General features: G+C 42.8%; 1 long non-coding RNA gene across 1 annotated transcript; it reads right to left on the bottom strand.

Annotated features, from left to right (window-relative positions):
- Window positions 1-301: 301 nt before the first annotated feature.
- LOC145721284 (uncharacterized) lies at window positions 302-2,638 on the bottom strand. Its single transcript, XR_014144896.1, has 2 exons — window positions 2,537-2,638; window positions 302-2,311 (listed from the first exon to the last, which is right to left on the bottom strand). It is a non-coding gene; the product is annotated as an uncharacterized LOC145721284 (long non-coding RNA).
- Window positions 2,639-12,167: the final 9,529 nt, after the last annotated feature.

Below are 12,167 nucleotides of genomic sequence, written 5' to 3'. Positions count from 1 at the left end.
TAAGGGAGGCCATCTTGAAAGCAAAACCAAATAGAATTTTCAAGAACAATGAGTGAAACCCTGAATTGAAAAAGAATAAGGCTTTTTATTGTCCTTGTAAAACAAAAATGAAAGAAAAAATGCTGTTGTTAATATTGTGGGTTCAACTTCCCAGCTGTAAATTTTACACTGAAGAAAAACTGAGCAAAAAAGAGCTTTTACATTCTTTTGGAAATTTGAGAGCAAAAGAGGCTTGAAGGCTATGTCCCAAATTAGGCAGACCTAATGACCTTTCAGTGACTAGCCCTGACCCTCTTCTAGCTGAGTCATTCATTCCCAAAACATGCTGAGGTGGTGACAGCAGGGTGGCTTCACTTCGTCTTCCTCCAGCCCACCAAGCCTCTGGATGTTTGCTCAGAGCATCTGAGTGGCCATAACCGAGACGAATAGAGAAAAATTGCTGCCTGGGGGTGAAGGAAGGTTAGTAAGGAGGGTCACCACACAGGAGGGCAGCATGACTATAAGAAAAGCTGCAGAGACTCCCATGAAGCCACACTACAAGGCAAAGGGAAGGGAACTGATACATGGAGTATCTACTCTGTACCAGGCACTCTTCTTATCATCATCTTCAGACATTTATTGAGAACTTATTTGCTAAGCATTGTGTTGAAAGCAAAGGCTTTCACAGCACCCTGCCTGGGTTTGAATCCCAGTTTACCAGTTGTGTAACTTTGGAAATGTTACTTAACCTCTCTGTGCTTCAATTTTCTCATTGGTAAAACAGATGGCAAAACAAGGTTATTGTCAGAATGAAATGAAATAAAAATATGCACAGGTCTGGCCAGTGGCTGGTACAGAGTAAACAGTGCATACACGGTAACTCTTGCCATTCCATCTTTTTTAGATGAGAAAAATGAGGCAGAAAGGAGGAGAAGTGACTTGCCAAAGGATACACAGCTAAAAAGTAGCATAGCTAGGATACTTTGTTCTCAAAACAACATTGTGAGGGAGGTGATACCATCTTCCTTTTACAGAAGAGGGACCTAGTAACTTGCTCATGCCATAAGCTGGCAAATGAGAGAGTTAACATTTTAGAACACACATTTGCTGACTTTAAAGCCTTTGCACATCCAGCTAGGCCAGTGGTTCTCAAACGTTACCATACATCAGAATTACAGCAAGGCTTGTTAAGACAGATTGCTGGACCCTATCTCCAGAGTTTCTGATTTGGTAGCTGTGAGGTGGGGGCCAACACTGCATTTCTAACAAGTTCCAGGAGAGGTTGATACTGCTAGTCTAGAGACCACACCTGGAGAACTACTGTTGGACAATTATGCACCTGTATGCAGAAGAGATGGTAGGGAATAGGGCCTAAAGATCGTAGGTCAATGAGTTTTTCCCACTCTGACACAGGGTTGGTTACTTCGCAAAGCCTAGCAAATATCCTTGTATTTACAGAGGTCTTTCATATTTATGATCTCATTTGATCTTTCCAATATCCCTCGGTAGTAATCATTATTTCCATTCAATGTGATTTGTTTTTAGGGGTATATGGTTAGAAATGGCAGTGAAGGATTAAACCGCAGATCACCTGTCCTCCTCTCCAAGTAACTTGTCCTGGAAAGCACCATCTGCTGATGGAGACTGGCTCAAGTTCCAGTCTCTGTCTTTCCAGGGAATACTGCAGCTCAGGAAAGGGTTCTTTGCCCCAGCAGGATTTCGGGCAGGTAATTTCTGGTGGGAGAAACTCAGGGCCAGTTTTCTACCACTGTTTCAAGACCTACTTCTTACAAAATACTTCCATCAACTGTTCACTCCCTTCTCTATAACCTAAAAGCTTTGATATTTGTCTAAAATACAGTTCTCTAGAAAGGTTGGAAGCATTTGGGGTGTTAATTTCCATTGGGCACAGCTTGTTCATATTCCCACTGGGGATAGCTTGCATGCTTAGGTATATTTTTTAAAATTGTTCGGACATATAAGCCAACAAATTATTAGTATCCAGAGTACTTAAAGAACTGTAAGTGAATAAGAAAAAGACAAAGCATCAAGTTAAAACAAAAATGGGGAAAGACATGAAGAGGCCTTATTCACACATGGCCAACAGTCATGTGAAAAGATCTTCACTTCATTATTTGTTAAGGAAATTCAATATAAAACAACCATGCAGTACCATTTCACACCCATGAAATTGGCAAGCATTAAAAAGTCTGACAGTACTCAATATTGGCAAGGATGTAGGGAATCCAGAATCGCACACACTCCTGGTAGGAACTAGATTAGCACAAATGAATGGAGGTCAGCTATTTTTCCAAATTAAAAAAGCATATACCTTTTGGGCGCCTGGGTGGCTCAGTTGGTTAAGCGACTGCCTTCGGCTCAGGTCATGATCCCGGAGTCCTGGGATCGAGTCCCACATCGGGCTCCCGGCTCAGCAGGGAGCCTGCTTCTCCCTCTGACCCTATCCCCTCTCATGCTGTTTCTCTGTCTCTCTCTCTCTCTCAAATAAATAAATAAACAAAATCTTTAAAAAAAAAAAAAAAAAAAAAGCATATACCTTTTAACCCAGTAATTGTCCTTCTAAGTATTTATCCTACTTACAGTCACAAGTGATCATATAGTAAATTTCAGATGCATTTTCTTTGGCTATATATATATATATATATATATATATATATATATAGGCTCTTGTCTAGATAGAAAATAGATAGGATCTCCTAAAGGATCTTTTCATTACAAACATATTTATTGAATGTCTGCTATATTCAGGACAGGGTTTTAGGCTGAAAAGATGCCAAGAGTCCCCAGAAGCTAAACTACTTCTCACTTGCAGCCTCCTGGTGGGGAAAAAAAAAAGGTGGGAACAAAAAGGATGGTGTGAAAGACCTTCTGGTTAGTACAGAAGGAACAGCTGCCCCTAAGGAGCTTCCCAACCATGTTTTAGTCCCATAGGTTACTGAGCTTTCCAGCCCTGTGACTAACCATTGTTGGGATGTGATCATATGGTACATTATCTGGACTAATATTAATAAAAATAATAACTACCACCTTGTACACTACTGTGTACCAGGCACTTTATATACATTAACTCATTTAATCATCACAGTAACATTGTGACATAGGAATTATCATCTCTATTTTATATATGACATATAACTGAGTTTTAGAAAGATTTAGCACCTTGCCCAAGATCACAGCTTATTACTGTGCCACTTACTAATGACAGATTCAAATCAGAGTCTGGCACCAAAGCACATGATTCTAGATGCCCAGATTGGTGTTTATCACTTATGAGATGATGTCCCATCATTATGAGAAATTCAGGCCACCTTTAAAAAAAATGGGGATATGGATTTCTTTCATTGCATCATATTTATTAATTTTACTTCTCTCCATGAGTATAGATTTTGGAACATGTTTATTTTGTGCAGGGAGATGTGGCAGAAAGAATGCTGTATGGGCAATCAGGCCTGAGTCTGCCACTCCATCAGTCATAATGACCTCCTGCAAGTCACTCTGTCTCTTGCTTCACCTTCCTCATCTATAAAATGGGAGAAATAAACACCATCTGCCCTCCCTCCTTCAAGGGTGCTGTTAAGATTGAAACAAGATCTTGTAGTTGACCTATTCTATAAACTGTAATGTACCATATAACATAAGACATTATAATGGCCTTACCCAAGGTTGTATGGAGTAGGGGAAGTAGAGAAATAGTGATCAATCATGATTCTACTTAAGAAAAAAGAGGTGTGGGGATGCCTGGGTGGCTCAGTCAGTTAAGCATCTGCCTTTGACTCAGGTCATGATCCCAGAGTCCTGGGATCAAGCCCCACATCCGGCTCCTTGCTCAGCAGAGAGCCTTCTTCTCCCTCTGCCTGCCGTTCCCACTGCTTGTGCAGTCTCTCTCTCTCTCTAACAAATAAATAAATAAAATCTTTAAAAAAAGAAAGAAAGAAAGAAAGAAAAAAGAGATGTGGTGTGGCAGTGGATTCCAAGAAGCCATGGGTGACCTCTAGGACAGAAACAGAGAAGAGAGGAGAGGACAACTGTATGCACAGTATAGACTTGGCTTTAAAAACTATTGAACTAGGAGACTTACTCTAACCCATTTTACTACGGTAGAAATATCTAGTTAGTCCTCTTTTGTAAACATTCACACAACACCAGGAATTACATTCTGCATGTAATTATCACTCAAGGAATACTTGTTGCAGTGACCCTTCTATTCAACTCCTCAGGCAAGCTAAAGTAAAAGGGTGGTTAGCCTTCAGACCTACTAAGGTTCAGCAACAGTTCAATGGCAGCGGGGAAGGAATTTAATTGTATATTGACTAAAAGTAATAACACATTCTTTGAAAGCCAGTGAGATGACAATACCAAGCCTTAGTCTAACTATCAACAATAGAAAAGCTTGTTTCCAACTCAATAAATGAATATTTAAAAGATAATTCTTGCACTGGGTCAAATTTAGTTTTAGAATGTTTACTCTGCGCCAGCACTTTACAATTATTAACTCATTTAACTCATCAATTCATTTAATCTTCCAAACAATCCTGCGGTGCAGGTGGAGGGCGGGGGGTGAGGGCTGTATCAATGACAGGGCCCTGGTGCAGTGTAGCTTCTGCCCTGGATCAGGTCGGCCATTTTAGAAATCAAGGAATGTCAGCCTCTCAGAAAAAGAATCCTCAGATGACAGAAACAGATGGAAAGGACAAGACAGGACACACACACACACTAGCCAACAGGTATCCAGAAAGTACCAAGCCTGGACATAGCCTGGTAGCGGATGCAAAGATGAACCCGCCCACATGGAATCTATAATATCAGATGAACAGTGACAGATACCCTACTCAAAAAGAGGTTACAGGTGGCAGAAACCCCAGGAAAGGCTTCACAGAGGAAATGGCATTTGTGCATCCCTGATGGATGGGTAGGCTGAGAGACAAGGGCATGGCCATTGCAAATACACACAAGGCAGTGAGCTAGCAGATCATGTCATGCCCTTGCTGAGAACACTTCAGTAGCTTTCCAGCTCACATTAGAAATAAAATCCAAACTCCTCCTCGTCATGTCCTACCTAGACCTGGATCCAGGCCCTGCCTCCCTCACTTTCCCCTTGCTAAGCTCAGGCACACGGGGAACCTTTTCCAATTGTTATTGTCTCTGGCAGGAATGCTCTCCCCAGGCTCCATGCTGGAGTAACTCCTACTCAGTCTTCTAGTCTTGGTTTAAATCACATTGCCTCAGAGAGGTCTTCCCTGTCCATCTGCTGTGCAAGCCAGGGCGCCTCTGCCTTTTTTCCTCTCCCAGGACACTATGTGATTCCTTCCCAGCACGCATAGCAATCTGTAATGGGGATGTTTACCTATCTTATTTGTGTAATGTCTGTTTCCCCCTCTAGAAGTGCCATGAGCTGGGCCTTGCCTACCTTGTTCACTCCAGGCCCTGGCACACGGGAAGAGCTCAATACAAATTGTGGAAGGAATGAATGGAGTGAATCAGTGATTAAATAAATGTGAGTTAAGGCCATGGTGGGAATAGGGTGTACTGTGTTTGGTAAGTAGTTTACTGTGACTAGAGCTTAGGAGATAACAGGGAATCACTGCAGACAGGTTGGAAAGGGGGTGGGTCCAGAAGGGGAAGACCCTGAAGGTAGCCTTGGGTCCAGATTGATTCGCCCCAATGACTACTGCATTGCAGGCAACCGGCCAGGTGTTGGGCGGGACGCAAACCTGAGTAGACTGGGTCCCGGAGGCAGCCTGAATTCCTTCTGTCCAGAGTCAAAAGCACAGACAGGGGCTTTTGCAGGAAATAAGCTGCAACCACCTGGCCCAACGAGAGATGCTTAAGGGGCCAAGGGGTGGAAGGAGAAAGGAGACAGTGCCGAGACCGGCCCCCGCACTTCGGTGAGCAGCCCCGCGAGAGCCTGGGGGATTGGGCTTGTCACAGGGGCCGAGCGTCAGGGCGGAGGGTCGCCAGGGCCAGGCCGGACATCCAGGCCGCGCCGCCCCCGCCCTCAGGTCCCCGGGGCCGAGAGGTGGGCCTGAGAGGCCGCCCCCGGCTGCGGGAGCCACCGCGGTCCCCCGCCCCTGCAGTCCAGTCCTAGCCGGCCGCGCGCGGTAACAGGTCCCCCCGCCGCGACCACACTCACCCTGCGCCGCCTTGGGAGCCGAGCGCGTCCTCCACAGCCGCCGGGTCGCCTTCCACGGCCGCAGAGAAGAAAACAGCCTCCGGCTCTTCTTGCCGCCCTTCTCAGTTGCTCCCATCTGTGCGCCCGCGCCCCTCCCCCGCCGCCGCCGCCGCCGCCGCCGCCCGAGGGTGGCTTCGCGCTTCCCCGGCCGCCGCGCGTCTGCAGGTGCCGCGCGGTCGCCGGGGTGGACGCGGCCGCGGGGGGAGGAGCTTGCGGCCGGGGGTGGGGGTGGGGGGCTGGCTGCTCGCGCCCAGCCCGCGGGGTGCGGCCGGCCGAGGCGTGGACGCTGCCGCGAGGCGCCCCCTCACGAAGCCCCGGAGCGCCAGGCAGCTGTGCATGGGAACGCTTTGGTCCCCCGTCCTTCGTTCAGAAGACGGCGATGGAGTGCCAGGTACTGCTAGGCATCATTAATTAACACCGGAATCCCCGGGGAAGTGCACTGATTTTTATCCCCAAATTCCAAATGGTAAAACTGAAGCTCCGAGAGGTGAAGTCATCTGCCCATAGCTGCTAAATGGTGACAGTTCCCAAGTTCTGGGCTCTAACCATATTTTTTTCATACCTCGCTATTGTCTCAGAATGATCCCACATTATTATTTTTTTTTTAATTGTTAAGTCTGACAGATATTCCTACTCTCCTGATACAACAGCTTATGAATCACTAATGATTTTTTGAGAATCCAGTCTAGGTCCAGGCACTTTTACATACATGCCATTAAACCTCGCAGCACCCCGTGGGGTGGGAGGCATTTTCCCATCTTCCCGTTGAGGAACCCGAAATGACAGAGCTGAGGCTGCCCGTGCCCCCACCACTTTGTCTCTGTCGTGATTTAGCTTGTAATTTGGAGTGTCTGAGAGGAAGATCCAAACCAAGATCCCTTAACACTTGCTGGCTGCAGTAAGTGTAGCCAGTATTTATGGGGTGCTTTTTATGTGTCAGATTTTACATACATTACCTTATTTAACCCTCCCAATGATACTCATGGGAGAGAAATTATTAATCCACACTTAACAGGTGAAAAAAAAAAAAAAAACAAACCAGCATCAGAGAGGGCAGGTTACACATATAAAACCTTAATAAAGTTTATATGTTCGGTGGGATCATGAAATTGCCATTTTTTAAGGCCCAAACAAATATCATACAATTGCTTCACCTGGTGATCAAAATTAAAATGGAGGCAGATGAAATGTGAATGCCTCCAGATGTGTTACACTAGAGAAAAACACATCAGCTTTGTAATATTTTGGCCACAAATGCACAACCTGAATCTAATCATAGGGAAATCTAAGATAAACCCGAAATGAGGACTGCACTTTAAAAGTGGGGGTGGGGATGGTTCAGTATTCTTCGAAAGTGTCAATGTAATAAAAGATGAAGAAAGGCTGTGGAGATGTTCTAGATTAAAGAAGGCTAAAGAGGGGCACCTGGGTGGCTCAGTCAGGCTTAGGTCATGATTCCAGGGTCCTGGGATCGAGCCCCCCTCCCCATCTTCGGGCTCCCTCTCCCTCTGCTTGCTGCTCCCCCTGCTTGTGCGCTCTCTGTCAATTAAAAAAAAAAATCTAAAGGAGGCTAAATAGACATGGCAACTAAATCTATAAATCTAATACCAGACCCTAGACCGGACCCAGTGTTGGAGGCTTTTTTAAAACTCTAAAGGACATTACTGGGCCAACTTTCAAAAAAAATTGAAATATGAATAGTAGATTAGGTAAAAGTGTTCACCAATGATAAATTTATTGCAGTTGGTAAGTATATTGTGGTTATGTAAGAAAATATCCATATTTTTAGGAAATACACATTAAGGTATTTAGGAATAAAGGACCATGATGAATTTAATTTAGCTTTAAATGATTTAGGAAAAAAAAAGTATCAAATATATGTTTGGGGGGGCAAGTGATAAAGCAAATGCAGCAAAATGTAAATAATTGGTGAATCTGGATAAAGAGTACATGGGTATGTTTCATACTATTGTTATTTTTGCAACTTTTCTGTAAGTTTGAAATTTATTCCCCAGTAAAATGGTAAAAAACACAAGTTCTAAGTTCCATAGAAAAAGAAAATAGAGTGGCAAGAATCATTCTACCTGATATCACTCTATAGTTATCAAAACAGTGTGGTGTTGACAGAGGGATAGACATATAGGTCAATGAAACAGAAAAAAGAACCCAGAAATAGACCCAAATAAATGTGCCCAAGTGATTTTTGACAATGGTGTGAAAGCAATCCAATGGAGGAAAGATACCTCTTTCAACAAGTGATGCTAGAACAATTGGACACCCATTGGCCAAAAAAATGAACCTCAACCTAAACCTCACACTTTATACAAAAATCAAGTCAAATAGATTACAGACTTAAATATAAAATGTAAAATTATAAAAGTTAGGAAAAAATAGGATAAAGTCCTCTAGGATCTACAGCTATGCAAAGAATTCTTAGACATGTTGCTAAAAGCATGATCCATAAGAGGAAAAATTGATAAATTACCTTATCAAAATTAAGTACTTTTGGTCTGTGAAAGACCCTGTTAAGAGGATGAAAAGACAGGCTACAGACTGTGCAAAACTACTTGCAAACCACATATCCAACAAAGGACTAGTATTTATAATAAATAAAGAATTCTCAAAACTCAACATTTTAAAAATCCAATTAGAAAATGTACAAATGACATGAACAGATATTTCACTAAAGGAGATATACAGATGGCAAATAAGCACATGAAAAGATATGCAGCATCATTAACCATTAGGAAAATACAAATTAAAACCACAGTGAGATATCCCTACGCACCTTATCAGGAGGCTAAAATGAAATATAGTGGCAACACCAAATGTTGGCAAGGATGTAGAGGGAGAAACTAGATCAGTCATACATTGCTAGTAGAAATGTAAAATGGTACAGATACTCTAGAAAACAGTTTAGCAGTTTCTTATAAAACTAAACAAACAACTACTATAAGACCAGCAATTGCACTCTTGGGTACATATCCCAGAAATAAGGAAAAATTATGTTCACACAAAACCCTATACATGAATGTTCATAACAGTTCTATTCCTAATAGCCAAAAAGGGAAACAACCCAGATGTCCTTTAATGGGCAAATGATTAAACAAGCTGTGGTACCTCCACACCACAAAATAATACTGAGCAATAAAATGTAACAAACTACTGATATCAGCACCAAACTATATAAACATCCAGGGAATTATGTTGACTAAAAAAAACCATCCCAAAATGTTTCATACTGTATGATTCCATTTATAGAACTTTCTTGAAATGGCAAAATTATAGAAATAGAGAACAGGTTGCCAGGAAGGAGGGGGAAGTTGTTCCTATAAAAGAGCAACACAAGGAATCCTGTGGTGATGGAACTGTTTTGTACCTTGACTGCATTGATGTCAACATACTGGTTTTGATATTAGACTATAGTTTCGCACAATGTTCCCATTAAGTAAAAATGGGTAAAAGTGATTGTGGGATCTGTTTTATTTTTTACAATTGCATGTGAATCTATAATCATTTTTTAAATAAGAAGTTTAATTTTTTTAAAAAGTTACATATCTACAATTTAGTATAATTCATCCCAATATCTAAAACAAAGTTGGGCCAGGATTCAACTTAGATCTGTGCCTTCATGGCTACACTCAACCGTGTCATGATTCCTGGCTCACTGTAGGAAGCCAAGGAACATCTGGTAGGTGTTGGGAAGGATTTCAAAAGGTGACAGGGGCGCCTGGGTGGCTCAGTTGGTTGAGCGACTGCCTTCGGCTCAGGTCATGATCCCGGAGTCCCGGGATCGAGTCCCGCATCAGGCTCCTTGCTCAGCAGGGAGTCTGCTTCTCCCTCTGACCCTCCCCCCTCTCATGCTCTCTCTCTCTCATTCTCTCTCTCAAATAAATAAATAAAATCTTTAAAAAAAAAAAAGGTGACAGGAGCACAGAGACCCAGGTCAGTGAGTGAAGGCTAAATTAATGGTCCTGTTTGGTATGAGCCCTTAGTGGTCTAGAGAAATGACACTCTAAAAGTAACAATAGGACAGCCCTATTTTATTCTTTCTCTAATCCAGAAGAATTGGAAGATTTGAAATAAGGAAGGAAAGTGGAAGCGACCGGGAAGAGAGTAGAAATTGAGAGTATCCTTGCGTTCTCTATCAGCAATAAGCTGACTTTTCTTCTCTACCAACCTTTATTCTCCATGGCATCCAGACTAAAGTCTCAAGAAATAGGCCCTAGAACAAGTGATCTAATTAACAATGCTGCTCAGAAATAGTGGCCACGTGCCACCAACTAATACCCTAGACTAAGGTTGCCCTCTGCTCCTGGGGGCTTCCTACCTTGCCTTGGGGTTAGAACATCTGGAATCTAATCAGGGTAACCTGGTTACCCAAATGGTCTATAAAATATTGGTTATGTCTCTTGTCCTCCTAGCTTACCATTTTCATCACCACCACCACCCTCATTCCCTTTAGTATAGGAGATTTAACCAGAGGATCTAAAAGTTTCCTTCTGCCACCATCCTTCCCTGTATGTCCTGACTCTCACTAACTGGTTTTGGAATTTTGCTAAGTGATAGCAGCCCCAGTGGGCCTGGCTTAGAGACTCATCTTTTTCTTCCATTGCCCTTGCATGTCTAGTGGACTGAAGCAATAACTTGGAGGGACCCACCCACTTGCTCACTGCTTGGATTTCACTGGCCAGGGCAGGATGAGAGAGACATTCTTTGGCTTGCCCTTTTAGTCCAAACATCATGTGCTTTCATGGCACTCCTCCAGCTCAGAGCTGAAACCAGTCCAAAAGCCTCTGGCTCCCACAGTCACAGCTTGCTCCAGGCAGATCCAGTGGGGAGCCTTCCCTACAGTCCCTGGGGTCCATGGGAAAAGAATGCAGCCTGAAAGAAGATCTTCTGAGTAGAAACCCCAAGTGCCCTAAGGCACATTCATGAGCACTAGCAACATGGAATTTCTTTTCAAATGTCAAAAATGCAAAACAAGCCCACTTATTTGTACATCTGGATCACTGGGCATAGGAAAAAAACAAAAAAAGAAAAAAAAAACAGAAAGAAAATAAACCTTGAATTCCACTCCTGTCATTGTGTTTACAGAGCTAAGTCCAGAAATATGAAAATGACAGTCCTCAAAGTCAATGTGATGCAAGACGTGTGTGTGTGTGTATGTGTGAAGGGGAGAAGGGGCTGGTAGAAAGAACCTAGGCTCCCCAGCTAGGCAGAGCTATGTGAATCCTAGCTCTGCCACTTAGCAACTTGCCCAGCTTCTCTAAGTCTCAGTTTCCCCATCTGTAAGATGGAGACAGCAAACAGCACCTACCTCAGAAGGTGGCAGTGTTTTATTATTACATGTAATGGACCCAACAGGCAAAATAAATGGTAATTTATTATAATACTGTGTCCATTTAGAGAGTCAATGACAGATTTTAAAAGAATGGCATCTTTTTTTTTTTTTGCAATTAATAAATGTAGTGTGTATGTATCTATAGAGAGAAATGGAAAGGTCTTGTTCCCATCCTCCCTCACAGAAAGCTCCAGCATATCAATGAAACTGCCTAACCTAAAGGCATCTCAGGTGTCTTTGGAACCATTAGAATTAATGGTGGTGTTTCTCGTTACCCTAGTGGCATGCTAATAGGACTATTATTAGTGTAGGAAACAAGGGCAGTCTCCACTTAAACTTATTTTTCAGTCTAAAATTCTCCAAGTGTACAGCATTATGATATAGTCAGGATTTAAGGAGCAATACCTACATAAAGCCTCCCAACCATGACATTTTGGGACCTTGTGTGAGAGGAGGAGAAACTGCTCGTGTAAAATGTTTTCAGGGTTTCTAAGAAATTAGTTTCAATTACCTTTTGCTGCATAACAAACCACCCCAAAACTTAATGGCTTAAAACAACAATAATCATTTATTTTGCAATTTGGGCAGAGCTCACAGGGGACAGCTCATTTCTGTTCCACATGATGTCATCTGGGGTTGTTCAGGGCTTGAAAG

This window comes from Leptonychotes weddellii, chromosome 4 (genome assembly GCF_054177405.1).
Source record: "Leptonychotes weddellii isolate Sample4059 chromosome 4, ASM5417740v2, whole genome shotgun sequence".
In the NCBI taxonomy this organism is placed as follows: domain Eukaryota; kingdom Metazoa; phylum Chordata; class Mammalia; order Carnivora; family Phocidae; genus Leptonychotes; species Leptonychotes weddellii.
The sequence above is the reverse complement of the archived record's forward strand: the minus strand, read 5'-3'. Positions and strand labels throughout refer to the sequence as shown.